Source organism: Aphelocoma coerulescens, chromosome 12 (assembly GCF_041296385.1).
Source record: "Aphelocoma coerulescens isolate FSJ_1873_10779 chromosome 12, UR_Acoe_1.0, whole genome shotgun sequence".
Lineage (NCBI taxonomy): Eukaryota > Metazoa > Chordata > Aves > Passeriformes > Corvidae > Aphelocoma > Aphelocoma coerulescens.
Genome location: NC_091026.1, coordinates 6,284,688 through 6,300,687, shown reverse-complemented (window position 1 = coordinate 6,300,687; position 16,000 = coordinate 6,284,688). Strand labels below are relative to the sequence as shown.

The 16,000-nt window shown below is 45.5% G+C and overlaps 1 long non-coding RNA gene across 2 annotated transcripts in view; it reads left to right on the top strand.

Moving 5' to 3' along the window:
* The window catches only part of LOC138117354 (uncharacterized), a 234,995-nt gene that overhangs the window by 54,368 nt on the left and 164,627 nt on the right, over positions 1–16,000 (top strand). For both annotated transcript variants that reach the window (XR_011154618.1, XR_011154617.1), the window contains exons 2-3: positions 13,822–13,910; positions 14,067–14,221. This is a non-coding gene — a long non-coding RNA (uncharacterized lncRNA). The remainder of the gene's footprint in view (positions 1–13,821; positions 13,911–14,066; positions 14,222–16,000) is intronic.

Below are 16,000 nucleotides of genomic sequence, written 5' to 3'. Positions count from 1 at the left end.
TAGTTAATGTTTCCCTCTGACCATTCCTCTGATGTGTAAGGGGAGAGACAGTGTGAGATTGTGATACTGGCATGTCTTGGCTCTGGCCATCTGCTCCAGGTGCTTTTTGAGGCACAGAGAAGGTCTATTTCCAGACAAGTAGCACTTGGTTTCAGTGGGAGAATCTGGATTTTTAGTAAAAGGTTTTACATAGACTTGATATAAAGAAGGAGGAGGGAGTGTGAGTGGGAAAAAATATTTTAGTAATGCTTGTGGTTTACAAGGTCTTATGATATTTCAACAAATGGCATGTGCATAACCATACTGAGGCAGTTGTAGAAGAAAATTCAGAGTTGATACCTCTTTTAATGAATTAATTACTTGGCCTCTATAAAAGGATGTTCACAGATGTGCCACAGGCAGGTGATTTTAGTACAAAAGGCTGGTACTGAGCCTCCATGCCTTTGACAGTTGTTGGTCATCTCTAAACCCTTCTCCTTGCAGCAAAACATTTTATGCAAGGTCGCTCTCTGAAGCTCCGTCTGCGCAGCGGGACCAAGGAGAAGGCTTGAGGTTTTGTCCTGGGATCTGCTGGGTGAGCTTTGATGAGGAATGTAGTGCTGTCACCCAGAGAGTTCTGCATCCTCACACAAAAACATCTTGAGATGAGTGGAGCAGCTCATGGTGTTTCCACACGCAGGGAAAGACTCCTGTAAGATTGAGGTGGTTCGCTGCCCTGTGCCTGCTCCGCAGTGCAGAGTGCTCTGTGCGTGTTCGTGTGCCAGGCAGATGAAATGACTCAGCTCCAGGAACTGAAATAATGATTCACTTAAAAGTTTAAACAAAAGTTGCAGGATGGCAAAAAAGCCTTCTGTGGACTTTCCACTGTTCCAACAACTACTTATGACCTTTCATACCGTCAGATAAGTGGTTTTATCAGACAAAAACCTGAAGCAGAAACCCAGCTTGTTAACAGAACCACTTGGGTTGCAAGTGACATTTCTTTCCTTCCCTTTACAAGCTTGATTGCCACATTCTAAATGGCAACATTTATTCTGAGAAGAGTTGACTGAGACTTTAGCCACATCACTGATTTATGCACCAGATACCATCACATTTTATTTGCATTAAAGAATGAGTTGTAAGCAGGGAACTAGAAACTGTAGCTTAAAAGGTGAATATCCTCTGTATATCGAAGTTCAGATCTCAGGTCACAGCTTAAAATGAGTATTACCAACTCCTAGTGTGTACAGGGGGTGTCCTTCTTTTCTCCTTTTTAATAAGATTCCATTGAGTAAGGCAATGCAGAGTTGGCACTGTTAAAAACAAGACTTGAGGTGCATCTGCAGAACAGTGTATAGCCATATAGAAAAGGTTCAGTTTATCAATTGATTTATTAGATTTATTTACTTATCTGAGGCTTTGAGCAACCTGATCTAGTGAAAGATAACCCTGCTTATGGCAGGAGGGTTGGAGTGGATGATTTTTAAAGGTCACCTCCAACCCAAACCATTGTATGATTCCTCTCCATTAGAGGTACAGCTCCATGAGAAAGAGGTAATGCCAATATATGGAGCATTTTAAAGTTCTTCAGAACTGGTTCAGTCCTTTGCAAAATTCCCAAACTTTACCCAGTGATCATTGGAATGGATTATATTTCCTCTCTTCTATCTCATGTAGAGAAGCAAAAACTTAAAATATGCAACAAGAGGAATAAGAAAAGCAAGGAAAATGGCAACCTGTTACAGCTGTGTGCCTCAGGCAAACCTCAGAGTGCTCCCAAATCACAAACCTTGTTCCCAAACATACAGATGGGAGTGTTTCTCGCTGAAATGGTTGTCTGGTTTAGGTGGCATGGGAGAGGGGTTTAGGCTGTAAAAAACATCTATTTTCTTGGATGTAAGATTAGAAATGGCTTAAAAATCCAGCTTGAGGTAGTTGCCTGTTATGGAAAATTGCAACACAAGGAGCTAAAACTTAGCCAAGTTATGTGCAAAAGAGAACAGAGCTGGATGCTGAAAGGTCCTGGGCAGGCTGTACCAGGAGCATGGTAATGCAATCTGTAACCCAAAGTAGATGTTATGTAAACATAGCATTTTCTGTAATGTGAATATAGCTGAGAGTGTGTGATAGGGAGAGAGGGAACATTTAGCAGCTTCTGGTGTGTTTACTCTCGAAATTGCAAACGGATGTTAGAGAACCTGCTTCATGAATGCCATTTAGCTTAGGAAACCAGGCAGATAAGCTGTGCTGTTGAAAATGCTGAAATTAGCCGAGGGAATGGTATGAAGCTGTGTCAGGGGAGGTTTAAGTTGAATATTAGGAAAAATGTTCTTCCCCCAGAGGGTGGTTGGGCAATGGTCACAGCACCAAGCCTGTCAGAGATCAAGGAGCATTTGGACAATGCTCTCAGGCACAGGGTGGGGTTCTTGGGGTATCCAGTGCAGATGAGGGAGTTGGACTCAATGATCCTTTTGGGTCCCTTACAACTCGGAATACTCTATGATTCTATAATTCTAAATGCCAAGACCCTCAGACATTTAGGTGATGTTCTTCTGGGGACCTTCAGGACAAAGAAAACCAAGCAGATCCACAGACTGCCTTTACCTAAGAAAACAACTCATGAGAGTCCTAGAAAATTCAAATCAAGCTGAGCATGTTGTTATCTGGGCTGTTTCAGTTCCACAAAGATTCCTTTAAAACGCAGTTATGTGGTTAAAATAATTTCTTTGGTATTTTCAGCATGAACCAAAATCTTTGTTCCCCAAATAACTTCTGGGGTACTTATTTCTTTGAGACCAGGTATTTTAGCACCATTTTGGTTTCTGCTCTGTTTCTTCTGCCTGTAGACTCAGTAATCCTCCAGAGCGTGTTAACTGAGAGGAGCATCAGCAAGGAGTTTCAGGACTATGATCCTCAAAGTAAGGCTCTCCTGGGGCACTGATGTGGAGAGGAAAGCTGGGTAGTGAGGTAATAAAGTTTCTGCAGGACTCCTTGGAGCCAGAGCCAGAAATCAGCAATGGCTGCCTGGCTGAAGTCAGTCATGTCAGCTCTAAAATGGTAATTAGGATTGGTGTTACTACAAGGAAAGTGAAATACATTGTTTTTCTCTGGCTGCACTGTCCAGTGAAAGCTACTGTGTGAAGGTGGGAAAGCTTCCATGTCAGGCGTGGTAGCAAAGCATGAAGAGAACTTCAGGCAGAGCCCTGTAATCAGCTGGGAGGAAAGAATTAATAAAACATCTTAAATATTTTCTCTGAATACCGTAGTCCTTAAAACCAAAAAGGTCTCTTCTTAAAAAGCCCCATATTCAAATATTGTGATCAATAACTGTATGAATAGCAGAGTAGATACTGAAGAATTGCCATATCTTAGCAGTGTCTTATCTCCCAACCAGCCCTAGCAATGCCTGTCCAGTCCTTCTGCTGGCTGGAAGCAGTTTGTGTTTTAGGAAAGACGATCCAGGCCCTGTGGCATCCTCCTGAGTGATCAGCTGATGTTCTTGGAGTGTAAATATCAAAACATGTGGAATAAAAACTGGGATGTTAAGTTTCACTCGTGGCACATTCAGTCCCAGAGGCACTGCCCAGCTCAGGCAGCCTCTTGGGTGGGTCCTTCCCATTCCCAGCTGGGCAGAGCAGGGACTGCATCCTGCACTTTGGGGACTTTACAGCAAGTATCTCTGTAGGGTGCTTTTGATAGTGCACTGATGTTGTGGTGACTTGGGGCTCTTCTTTGTCCTCGCTTTTCTGGGCTTGAGCTGTTGCTTTTCATTTCTTTATGTTACTGATATTGAGGAGACAGTGACATTTCAGGTTCTTGCTTCATTTAGCTTTTCACCACCTAAAGAAACCAGTCTGTTCTAACACTGTCCTGGCTAGATCTTATTTCAGGCTGATGCTCAAACACACTCCACTGCCATATGAGGACAGCTAGTGAGGATTTGCCAAACAGAAGCTGGGCATGCCATAACAGGCTGGATTTGAATGAGTGAAGTAAAGATGGAAATTACAGGAACGTAATTTTGAATGTCTCAGTGAGTCACAATCTGTTTGTTAGCAACTGAATGCCTTCTGGAGATTGTCTGGAGAAAATGGGAGGAAGACTATGGGATACACCACACCACCCTTGCTCACACTGGATAGAGTGTTGTCCTGCTGTGGAAGGACACAGTCTAGCCCAACAAGAGTTTTACTGGCAGAGCTAACTTCAGAAAGAGGGAAGGAACTGAGTTTGTAACCTGGGACTTCAAACATGAATATAAGTTATGCTCCATTCTCTATTCTAGATAGATCAGTGATATTTAGAGAGAGAGAAGGATACAGTGCTCTCTGATATGAAAAAAGTTGTAGCTCAATATTAATCTGAAAGTAGATGAGAAGAAGAGCTGTGTCCAAATGAAGGTAGCTTTGTGGTTTATCCTTTAATAATCATCTTATGTTAACAGGATCTGTGTGATGATTAATCTCTGACTCTATTCAGTTACTGAATGTTATTAAATTTAAAAAACCATCTAAAAGTAAATGTGTTGTACTGTCTCGGACAGATTCTGTCTGGGAACTGTTTTATTTGAAGACCCCATTTCCCTGGCACTTCACGGTGATGACTGTATGGGAAATAGCATTTTAAAGTATTACCTGGCAGATGTGATTTGTTATTTCTCCATAGCATCCTTCGGTGCAGATCTCTGAGAAAATTCAGCTGGGACACGGCCTGTCTCTGTGTCAGTCATTGCTGTCCTAGCACCGAGCATGGTCTTCAGAGGAACCTCTCCATAGCCATGAGGGTCCTTGTTTTTTTAGCATGTGTGTGGAGCTCCCACCCATCCAAAGCATCTGCTTGGAGCAACGTTGTAAATAGTGAGACTTCTGGGAACACAGAGAGTTTTCAATGACCTAATGAGGAAGGATGAACTAATGCCCTAGGTCTGATCCTGTCATTTCTTCTGATGCTCAAAGAAATCTGTAGGCTTGGAGAACCCAGGAGTGCAGGCATGACCCTGCCATGCTGCTGATGATACTGCTCTTGAATGTCACATTCCTTTTTGTAATGCAAGACCGAGCCTTTCAGTGAATTCTTTACAAGCTGGTTCATAGTCTCAGTTAAGTAACACATCCATAATTCATTGACTTAATTATGATAGTTCCTAGGGAGAAAATAAGAGTAGGACTTAATTATAGTGGGCATCAGAGCCCCTTCCCCCTGACCAGGTTGTGTAGAAGAGGAGGGCAGGCAGGATGGGGATGGCTGCAGGGCACTCAGTGTCAGACTTTGCTCCAGTGCTCGTGCCCAGGCACCTGACTTCCGTGCTGTCTGCATCAATGTGGGGGCTGCAGAGAGGAAAGCTCTGAAGTGTGCCAGAACATGACATGAATGAAGAGTAGAGGATTGCTCTGTTCCATATTTCCCTTTCTTCTCTTTGTTCATCTTTTTTTCCCTTTCTTTCATGCCTGCCACCTTTTTCTGATCCGTCTTCTTTTTGTGTCGTCTTTTGGAATTCAGATGGATTGCCTTGGTGAAGAGGTTACTTTCAAGGTGTGATGACTTAAAACCCAAGGTCAGTCCTGGTGAGCAGAGAGGCCAGATGTGAATGTGACTCAGGCTGGTGGCTCCTGGGCTCACAGCCTTGCTGAAGGTCAGGAGAGCTGGGAGGTCACTGTAAAAGGCTTCTTTTGTAGAGTGCTTCTGGCTGCAGCTCTTGCTGTCCCCTGCCCAGGGGTTAGGCTGTCCACATGGTATCCACCCAGCCAAGCCTTCTTCTGCCTTTCACTTCAGAGGTATCTGAGTTCAGCCCCCTCGGGCAGAGCCCACGGACTCAGAGGTGGAAGGGTTCAGCTGCTGTGAACTCTGTGCCTGGTCTTGACATTCCTCCTTGAGCATATGAGGGCTTTTGACGTATAATCTAGGTACGTGCTAGTTAGTGCTACTTGTAGCCAGATCTGCACTTCACAGCTCTTCAGGGGTCTGTTCTCCACCACCGTGTTTTGTGGAGCCTTCCCAGCTTCACACCTTTCTCACTCTGCCACCTGTAATTTACTGTTTGTGCCTTACAACAGCCTTCTAGACCATGGATGCACTATGTGCTACAGCTTGTACCTCTGGAGGTGCAGTTGGGGGTTTAATGGCTGCTTCCCTGCTGTCCCTGCTGTGCAAACACAAAAAGAGCCTCCCTGGGGTGCTCTGACCCCTGAGGAGTGTGCACAGCTGCTGGGACATGGCTGTTGAGATCCTTCGGGCAGTGCAGGTTGTGTCAGTGTTGTTCTAGATAAGAGCATCCAGTGCTCTCATGCAGGTGTGGGAGTCAAGGTTAACTACAAATTTGCTGCCCTCTCTCTGCTGGAGTTTGGGAAGTTCAGCATCTCTGTATCCACAGTAACGGGCTTTTCTTCTTTCAGTCTGCTGCTAATTAACTTGTAAACTAAAGAAAAAGGAGTAAATTGGGAATGACTCTTGTGGAACTGATGGACATGAGCAGACTCAAAGCTAGAAGCAACAAAGTTGGCTTTTCAGTCCAATATCAGAATAGCCTGCCTTGGCATTCAGCTCACCTAAAAACTGGGGATAGGAGGGTCTCTGTGCCACTAGGCCCAGTGCTGCTATAAGTGTGAGGAAATGTACTGGCTACTTTTATTAATAGAAAAGAAAAATTTACAACTCTGTTTCCTACTGATGTTATGACTATCCTGTGCTGAATGTTTGTGTGTGGGGAATTCTGGTTGCAAAATATCTCCTTGTGATTTCCTTATCAAAGCTGGAGGCTAGCAGAATTCTCTTATGTGCAATTTTATGGGGCCAGGCCAGTGCTATTTTCTTGCCAAGAGTTTTTCCAGAGCAAGTAAGAGATCTAGCAGGCTTTCATGTAGATGGATTTTTTTGTGGGTTCTTTTTTTATTTGGTTTTTTGTGGGTTGGTTTGTTGGTTTTTTTTTTGGGGGGGGGGGGGGTGTGGTTTGGGGGGTTTCTGGAGGGTTTTTTTTGTTGTTGTTTTTTTGGTGTTTGTTGGCTTCTGGGTAGTTGAGTACTGGTCATAGATGTTTTTTTGATATCTTCATTTCTCTTTCCATGAATATTAGACCAGCATTAGTGTCACCAATATAAAATCCTGTAAATGTCTTAGAGTGGAAAATACTGGATATGACTTCAGTGGTGATGCCACTAAGTTTGGGGGTGTTTTAGACGTGTCAATGGTACAGCCTGGCATGGTAGAGATGCTCACCATTTGTTCCTTTGGTGCTACAAAAAGGAGCAGTGGGGCTTTTCTACAAAGATAAAGTTCCACTTTCAGGTTTCTGTGTCACTGCAGAAAATACAGAGCATCCTCTTTCACTTTTGGAAGGAAATGATCCTAAACAAAGCCCTGCCTGTGCTGTGGCCTCTAGGCAGATGGCCAGTGCCATTATCCTTTAAGGGCGCATTAACAGCAACCTTCAGTTCAGAGGCACTGAGTTGTATCTCTCCCATGAGATGCCAGAATGGGGACAAGGCATGGATCCCTCTTGTCAATGGCAAAAACATTTGTTCTGCTCTTGGCCTGTCTTCTGGACAGGGATTTGGAGAGAACACAATAAAGATGATATTGCAGATAAATGCAAGCCACCAGTCAGAAGCACAGACTGTGGGATTTTCTGCAGCCAGATGCAGTTAATAGATGCCACCCTCCACTGCATGTTTTAGAGGAAGGCACAACCTTCATAATAGGCCAAAATCACGGACTTCTATTTGCACCATAATGATCTCTGGAAAGAAATTTCTCCCTGATTAACATATGCCCAGAAGGGTTTGAAATGAATAGGCCTTACAGTTTCATCTTCTGAGCACCGCAGACATTTGGTCGTATCGTCAGCTGGTGGAAACTGGCATTGCTTTGTTGCTTTTCCAAGTCAATTTGCAATGAGTGAAGATTGGTCTTTCTGTTCTCCTTCACATGAAGGTCATGTAGCTTTTGTGGCTTTGTGCAATATGTTCTTCCTAAAGAGAAATGAATGTGCAGTTGTGTTTTATTTTGCAATGATCTTCTAAAGTACCCAGTTCAAAGATTGGGCGTGCTTGACACACTTTCCACCCATTTTTTTCAAATTAATAATCCTCTGATGCCTCTCACGTGATCTGTTGGTCCTGCAACAGTTTGAGCTTTGATGGAGTAGGAGTCTTTGAACAACAAGGGAGCACTGGAAAATCTGGGGAACTTCTGTTTTAAAGGCTTTGATACTGTGCTGGGACACTATCCTACTGTTAGGCTGCTTCAGTGTTTCCAGTCTCATAATAGATATGGGAAGGATTCTCACTTGGATTGTCTGCAGTTTCCTTAGTTGCCTAGAGAAGACTATAACTTACCCACTAAAACTACCTGTACCTTGTTTTCAAAGGGATCTAAGAGCAGGATGCCTCAAAGGAACAATGTAAAAAGTTGGAGAAGGACCAGCCCCTGCTGAGGAAAGTTCTCATTCTAAAGCCTCAGTGAGAGCTGGGAGGCAGACACTTTTCCATCCCCCTCCTTCCTTCTCTGTGATATTAGGAGTGTCAGCTGCCACTCACCGTGAGCAAAGGTTTAAGAATTTCTCTGGCTAGTGCAGCAATGAGTAGTTCTTCAGGCCTGTCAAAATCAGGACTCAGTTTCCTGCCCAGTCAGGCTTTGAATCAAATCCCCCAGTGTGTCAGGGAAGTGGCTGGTTAGCTGGGTATCCTCCAGACCTGCTCCAAAGGGATCCTGCAGATGAGAGCCCAGAGCACTCTAGGAAGCTGGAGGGGTCCCTAAACATTTACAAGAACAAATTGACTTGAGAGGTTTTCAGGCACTACAAGCAATGAGGAGGAAAAGTCCTCTTTGAAAGCCAGCTGAGGTTTTCAGGAACTGCTGCTGCTTCTGAGAGGAAAACCACAGACTCTGAACTATGAATCCAGAGCTGCCCCCAAGCTCTGGGTAGAGGCAGAGTATCTTTAAAGGCCAAGCCCAGCAAGGCTGGCACAAGGGGTCAGGAGCAGGAAGTGTCCTACAAGACAGGATCTCAGATGCTTGCAGAACATCAAGGAGCATCGCAGAGCAATGGAAGGAGAAGCCAGCAGTGTCACAAGCAGTGTTGGGAGTCAGATCTGCTTTCTAACACATCCTTCTGGGTGCTCACTGGTGTCCAGGGAGAGCTCAGTTTATCAGTCCTTCCCTTAGCAGGGCAACAGCAGAGACTTCTGTTTGTCCCCCAGTTTTCTCAAAATTTGTAGGAACTCAGCATGTTGGTGGCTTCTCTCCTGGTTGAAACAGGACAATTCCCAGAGGTAATGGGGCATGTGGACTGACCATGTAGAGGAGTTGCCTTCCTTATGTGTTGTGAGGAAATGGCTGCAGATCGTTTCTGTGAAGTTACCACTTTCATAGGTCTGATCTCCAGGAAAAATCACCTCTGAAGAGAAAAAGGTGTCTGCCCTGTGACACTGAGTGCATCTGTCAGTTCTGTTTCACTTTAAGCAGCCAGTAATTGATCTCAAAGGTCTTGTTTGCACTTGATGATGCCTCAGAAATCCTGAGTCACTCTTCACCCGAATTCACCCTGGTGCATCTGTTTACTCTGTGGTTGTGTGATAGCTGGGAAAGTCCTCAAGTACAAAGAATGTTGAAACTGTCATCTTCCTAAAAACGTAGTCCTGCTGCTTTATAATGGGACAGTAGGTTGGATGTCACATTCCTTGGTGAAACACAGCCGTGTATCAGTCCCAACATTTCTCAGGTATTGAGACAGCTCAGTTTTGCTGTCTGCTTGTGCTCAGAATCTCTTGGTTGTGAACCTTCAGGAGAGCCAACACAGATTTATACCTCCAAGATGTTAAATACATGTTATGTTTATGTCTGACAGAAACATCTTGGACTACCCTCTCAGTTCCTGCCCTGGACACAGTGTCAGTGTGGAAGAAGCAAATAAACAATTTTTTTTTCCTATTTCTGACTTTGAAGGGTGTTTGGGGCTGTGTTCAGCTTGGTTCTGCCCTACGTTTGCTGCTGTTTATGTCCATGCATGCCTGTGTCACCTGGATCCCTCTGTCTTTGAGAAGGGTTAAAACTGTATATATACACAGCAAGTTGCTGAGGTCATCTGAAGTGCATTTGCATTCATTTTGTGGTAACTTGGTCACAAATTTAAGCTCTGAAGGGCACCAAGCAATTGTGCTTATCAGTAGGAGCCTTGGTGCTCGCTGTTTGCTGTTGGGCTCTTTTCTGAGTTATCTTCAACCTCAGTCATCACTGGCATCCAGGGAGCTTAACATCAGACAATTGTCTGAGTATTCATTAAGCTCTAAGTGCTTAAACAGTGAAACCTCTACAAAAGCAGCTCTGAAAGCTGAAGAAGAAAAATATAACTGCCTGTAAGGAAACTTTCCTGCTGGTAGCCATAAATCAGTAGGTTTTTAGTAGCTTGTGATGAGCATCTTAATGGGGCCTATCAATCTGACTGCATTTAAAGTTTCAGCCCTTGTTACATTACCCAAGTGATCACAGATCCTCTGATGGCAGAGATAACTTGGGAGAGATTTAGCAGAATATGAGTTTATCTGAAACTGTGACCTGACAACTGCGATGTCTCTAACTGCCTAAAATTACTCGTGTTCATCTTTCCAGGATGCACAGAGACTGCACTGATGCCGCTCTGTCTTTTGTGGCAGCTGAGCTATTTGTCTTCTCATGTCTCCTACCTTCATTTTCTGCCTACAGACAACACCATTCACTCCTGTCACACCTGGCCCAGGAGAGCTGGAGTTAAAATTCAGATAAAGGAGAGAAACTAGGAAGCAGTGTATGAGCCAATGTCATCATTTGGAATTTGGGATGATGTAAAATTTGGGCAGCCACCGCTGCCTCCCAGTCATGTAATTCACTCTCCTCCAGCAATGGGTGCAGCACAGCTACTTGAGAGTCTCACCCTTTTTATTTTGCTCCCGTTTCAAGCCACCAGTAAAGAAAAAAGGTCTCCATGAACATCCTGTGGCTTAGGAACGTGAGAAAGCATAAATTGCTGGTTTTAGGCACTTCTCTTCAACCAGCTATCCCAAAGGCTGTTTGAGCTGTAAAGCTCATCCATCACTTTGGCTACTGATGCCAGTGCCACTGCCAGGGAAAGATCAGTCAAGCTGGATTATCAAAGCCAAAGCCAGAGACAGCTCTTGTGGGAAGCGGTTGAAAATGTCTCATGTCCTAATTCCTCACTGTGTATGAAATAAAAAGGGGATTGTGCACGAGGGGTGGGAATACCCTGTTTCTCATTAACTGAATGCATGGTCTTGAAAGAGAGGGTGGAGCCCCTGTGCAAAAGAGAAATCATATTAATACAGTTTGTTCCCCTATTTTTGCCTTCCAGTGCTCTCCTCTGGGAGCTGTAGTCCCAGGGCTTTGCATGTGAACTCATATATAGTTAGTAGTAAAGATGGGTTGGTTTTTACATTAAAAGAAAAAGCCAAACATGGGGAAATGGAAAAAACAGGCCTTGAAGATGGAGTGAAAGCTCTTTACTCATAAGAAAGTGACCACTGTGACTGTGGAGGTGCAAAGGCAGGCCCAGCCCTCTGTCCGCACTCAGCAGCGCTGGCTGTGCTCCGGGCACTGGCTGCGAGAGCCGTCACAGCAGAGCTGTCACTGGGGCTGACAGCCTGGCTGTGCCACGGGGAATGGATGTGACTGATGGCATCTGTCCGTGCCGGTAGTGGGGATCCCCTCCGGGGGGAGCGAGTGGCCCTGGCAGCTCAGCACAGAGCGCAGCTCGGGAACCGCAGCTCCGGCAGATGGGAGGAGGGAACGCCTGCAAGTGTCTTTGGGGCATCCGTGTGAGCAGAGGGCAGTGATTTGCACTGGTCTGTGAGCTGCACTCTGCTGCGATTCAGTCACCAGCCCTGTCTCTTGGCTTGGTTCAGAACATAAAGCAACTCAGAAGCCTTTTGGTTTGTTTTTTTTTTTTTTTTTTTTTTTTGTGATTGGAAGCTGGGGCTTTCTGGTAGGAGAGTGTGTTCCAAACCCAGCTATTTCCATCAGGACATCTCAGGACTTTTGGTGGTAGGAGTGTGTGTGAGAACAGGTTTTGCTAACCAAAATCCAATTTTTCATACATCCCTACTGTGGGATTTCTTGTGGGGGTTGTATATGTGACTTAGATTTTAGGAAAGAAAACTTACCTGAGAACCAAAACCTCCTTCAGAAAAATAGAGTGACAAACCTTTTCCAGGTCTGTGAAATGTTTCTCAGGCAGCAAACAACTGTCTGCTGCCCTCACTGTGGTTAAACAAGGCTGAGCAATGGATAGGCAAGATGAAGCTTGATGGGGGTGAAGGGCCTTGCATGCCCTGGGGCTGGCGGGCACAGGCTCCAGGCTGGGAAAAGCCAGCAAACTCCCACCTACGCCTGCAGTGAACCAGGAACTGCAGCACTGGGAATGTGTCCCAAACAGCTCAGTAAGCTCTGAACAAGAAGATACAGGTATTTGCTAAAGGTCAGGGTCCTAACTCTATCTTGAGGTAGAACTTTCCACAGAAATCCTCTGAAAACCAAGGAAGTAGCATCCTTTTTAGACCTTTTACAGGAGAAGGTCCAACACCATCTATGCCAATTACGCAGGGAGGTGAACTGCAGTAAAAGAACTGAGTAAAAGAACAGAGCAACTCAGAATACACAGCCATAACTTGTCCTGCATGGTCTGGTAGTGCCAAGATACCCTTTAGAAGTTGTTTAAGCTTCTCTGGTAGCAGACTCGTAGGAGCATTGGCACAAGGCATAACTGCAGTGCAGGTAACGTGCTTCATGCATAAATTCATTGTTGACTACATTGTCCCTCATCAGATTTGATTAAAGTTCTCTCAAACTGCCTTGAAAATGGAAAGAATAGTGCTGTTAATCTCCATGGCTGCTGATTACAGAGGGCTTGTTGCATTAGGTAGTTCAGTGGTCAGGTCAAGCTGTGGTGTCCGTACATGAAAGAGCCAGAAGTGCTGCTCAGGGGAAAGCGAGCCCCGTGCTGCTCCCTGGTGGCTCCCCCGCTCCAGTGGGTCTTGCAGGAGTGGTTTGACTTGTGTGCCCCATGGATGGGACATCAGGTCACAGCGAGTGACTTCCAGAATAGCTACTGGTGTTGGCTGTCTTGGCAGAGAGGCCGAGACTGAGTGCACCATGGGGAATGAGCTCCAGGCTCGCTCTAGAAGAGACCTCTTTAACTAAAGGTCAGGGCACATGGACAGGCAGCAGTAAAGGGGGACTTTGGGATTATTTGTGGACAGACAGCTGACATCAGCTTGCAAAGCTGCTTATTGCAGTGTATTTCACAGGAAGTTAAAATCAGGTGTATTTTTAATGCTGAAAAAAAATAAGCCAAAAGAAAGCAACAGGAAGAAGGCCTGAAATAAAAGGTTGCAAGGAATCAAATGAGCGGTTTCCAGGAGTTGTATGTCTGAGTGTTGCTTGTGGTGAAATGTAGATTGTTTTCCAAGATCAGCTCTCAGCTTGTGAGCCAGTAGTGAGACCATGATCACTGGAACATCTGTACTGTCTCTGGCCAGAGGCTCACCTTAACCCTTATCTGCTCCCTGGCTGGAACCAGTAGTGTGTTTAGGAGGAGTGTAAGAGAGAAACTGTTTGTAGTATGATCCATCCTCTGGCATAACATCAGGCCCATGGTCACATCTGTTGGCATCAGCATCCTGATGTTTGTTGGTGCATCCTGTAATTGCAGTGGCTTTAGATTTGGGTTTTGGTCTGGTGGTTCGGTTTGGGTTGTTTTGTTTTGGTTTTTTTTTGTGGGGGTGGGGAGGTGGTTATTTCTGAGAAATACTGAACACTTTTGCTTTAATCACCTTTCTGCCCTTTTTATCTCTACAGACCTGGGTCTCCTCCCTGTGCCACCTCTTGTCTGAGCTGAGGCATCCTCCCACATGGAGAAAGGAGCTGTGCAGGATGCACAATCACTGGTCAGTCTGTTCTTCTCTATACCTTGTCTATCCTTGCTAAGAGAAGCTGTGAGATATTCCCTCCCACAAGTCATGACTTAGGTGAACCACAGGATCATTTTCTCATGGTGGCTTTGAAAAAGGAAGGCTTTACCTTCCTTTGCTTTGGCCTTTCAGCGATCCTTTGAGATCCCATGTATGTTTGTGACCATTCCTGAGCCCCAAGCTGGAACTTCTAAAGCACTACCAGCAGCAACCCCAAGCAAAATAGTGGATGACTGTGAGCTGCAGGAAGCACCGTGTGCTCACAGAGTGAAGAACTGCAAGTGCAGGTAAGCTTAGAACAGTTTCTGATTTTATACTTTGCCAGTGTATTGTTTAAGCTCTTGGAGCATGTGGCACATCTGCTTGGTCAGCCTTGGAAGTTGCCTGACTCCAGCAATCAAGACAAACTGACCAAAGAATTCCCAAATTCTTGGTCATATTTGAGAACTCCCTGAGCTCCTGGCTGGGTTACGTGGCTGCTGTGCTAGGAAGGAAGAGGAAGCATTGGTTTGAGCCATAGATTGCAAGCGTTTCAGAGCAGCCTTGTTGACACCTGGGTGTGGAGTCAGCCGTGTGTCAGGCACTGGGGCTGTACCAGCGATGTAATCTGGCCCTGGGATTATTCTGCGTACATCCCCTGCTCCTTTTGTGGTTTTAAATTTCCCTAAAAAGGTTTTTTCCTAAACTTAGGCAGTGAAGATGAAATCCCCATTTCCTGCATTTTTATTCCTTTTTGATGGTACTGTCTCACTGAGAAAACGACTTTGATCATGAATTACTATGTTCTCATTAGTCCACTCTTCCCCTCTGTGCCTGGAGACTTCTGTTCCCTTTGGTGTGTGTTTTGATATGAAACTCTTGGGCAGTATGTGTGTTACATGGGCATGTGCTACTTAAAGTGGACTTAGGGAGATAGCAGCAGTATCCCCTTGGGCTGTATGCAAGAGGAGCTGTTGCTTTTGGGGAAGGAGAAAGGAGTGCTGAGGTGTTTAGATGACTGCTCGGTTTTGCTTTGTCACAGAAATAGGGATGGTGTAAAGGGCAGGGTGGGGGGCAGAACAACTTTAATGTTTGGGCATGGGCAGGGAGAAATAACTGTAGTGCTGTAAATATTGCAGCTGACACAGCAGAGACCCATTTGGCTTGGAATATAGGGCAATAAATGCAGTCAGGTGATTCAGGGGTGTTGTGCATAAGTCTGCCAGGTAGTCAGGCGAGAGCCGATCAGGAAATAATTATGGCTGATAAGGGGAGCTTGTAAGGAGGCCAGCACCTTCTGTGACCATGAAAGGTGTTAATGATTAACTGTCATGGAAAAGCTGGAAGCACATTCTTCCCTCCTTCGAAGTCACACCCGACTGCCCTCCTGCATCATTAACTTGAGAGCTGCCCTGCGCATGCAGCTGGGCGTGAACCAGCTTTAATTCAGGGCAGCAGGATGTGAATGGGGAAGCCGGGTGCTTCCGACAAGGGCACGGTTGGCACGCTGCTGTGTCTATCCAGGTGCCTGGATCTCTGGCGTTAATTCCTGGGGAAATCCATACTGCTCCTGGGGAAAGTGGGAGAGATTGCAGTCCCCTGTATGTTGCAAATGAAACCCCACCCCGGCAACGCGCTCGTGTGGGTGGGTGAATGACAGAAAGCTGTGTGGCTTTAAAATTTGGGGTAAAGATGCAAGAGGGAGGAGAGGGGAAATCCTCTGTACTTTGAGTAGATGCAGCGGTGTATGACTCAGGTTCTTCAGGACAGGTTCACCAACACACAGAGTGCAGCTTCCCAGGACCAGGTCAGGATGAGGTGCTGTAACTACAGGCTTGCACCTTGCAGCACTGCTGCAGGAACATGGAGAGGCCACAAACCCTGTTAGCCGTGTATGATGGTGCTCAGGATGAACGAGATGAGATTTGTATGTCCTGGCTCTGTACATTCCTGGGGCTGGCCAAAGGGATGCAAGGATAGGGACCACACAGCAAGCTGGCCGTGCCTCTAGTTTGGATCAGCCCTTTGCAGCTGGGAACTGCGGGGAAAAACGGCGTCCTCTGAGTGATGGCTGCTCCTTCTGTCCA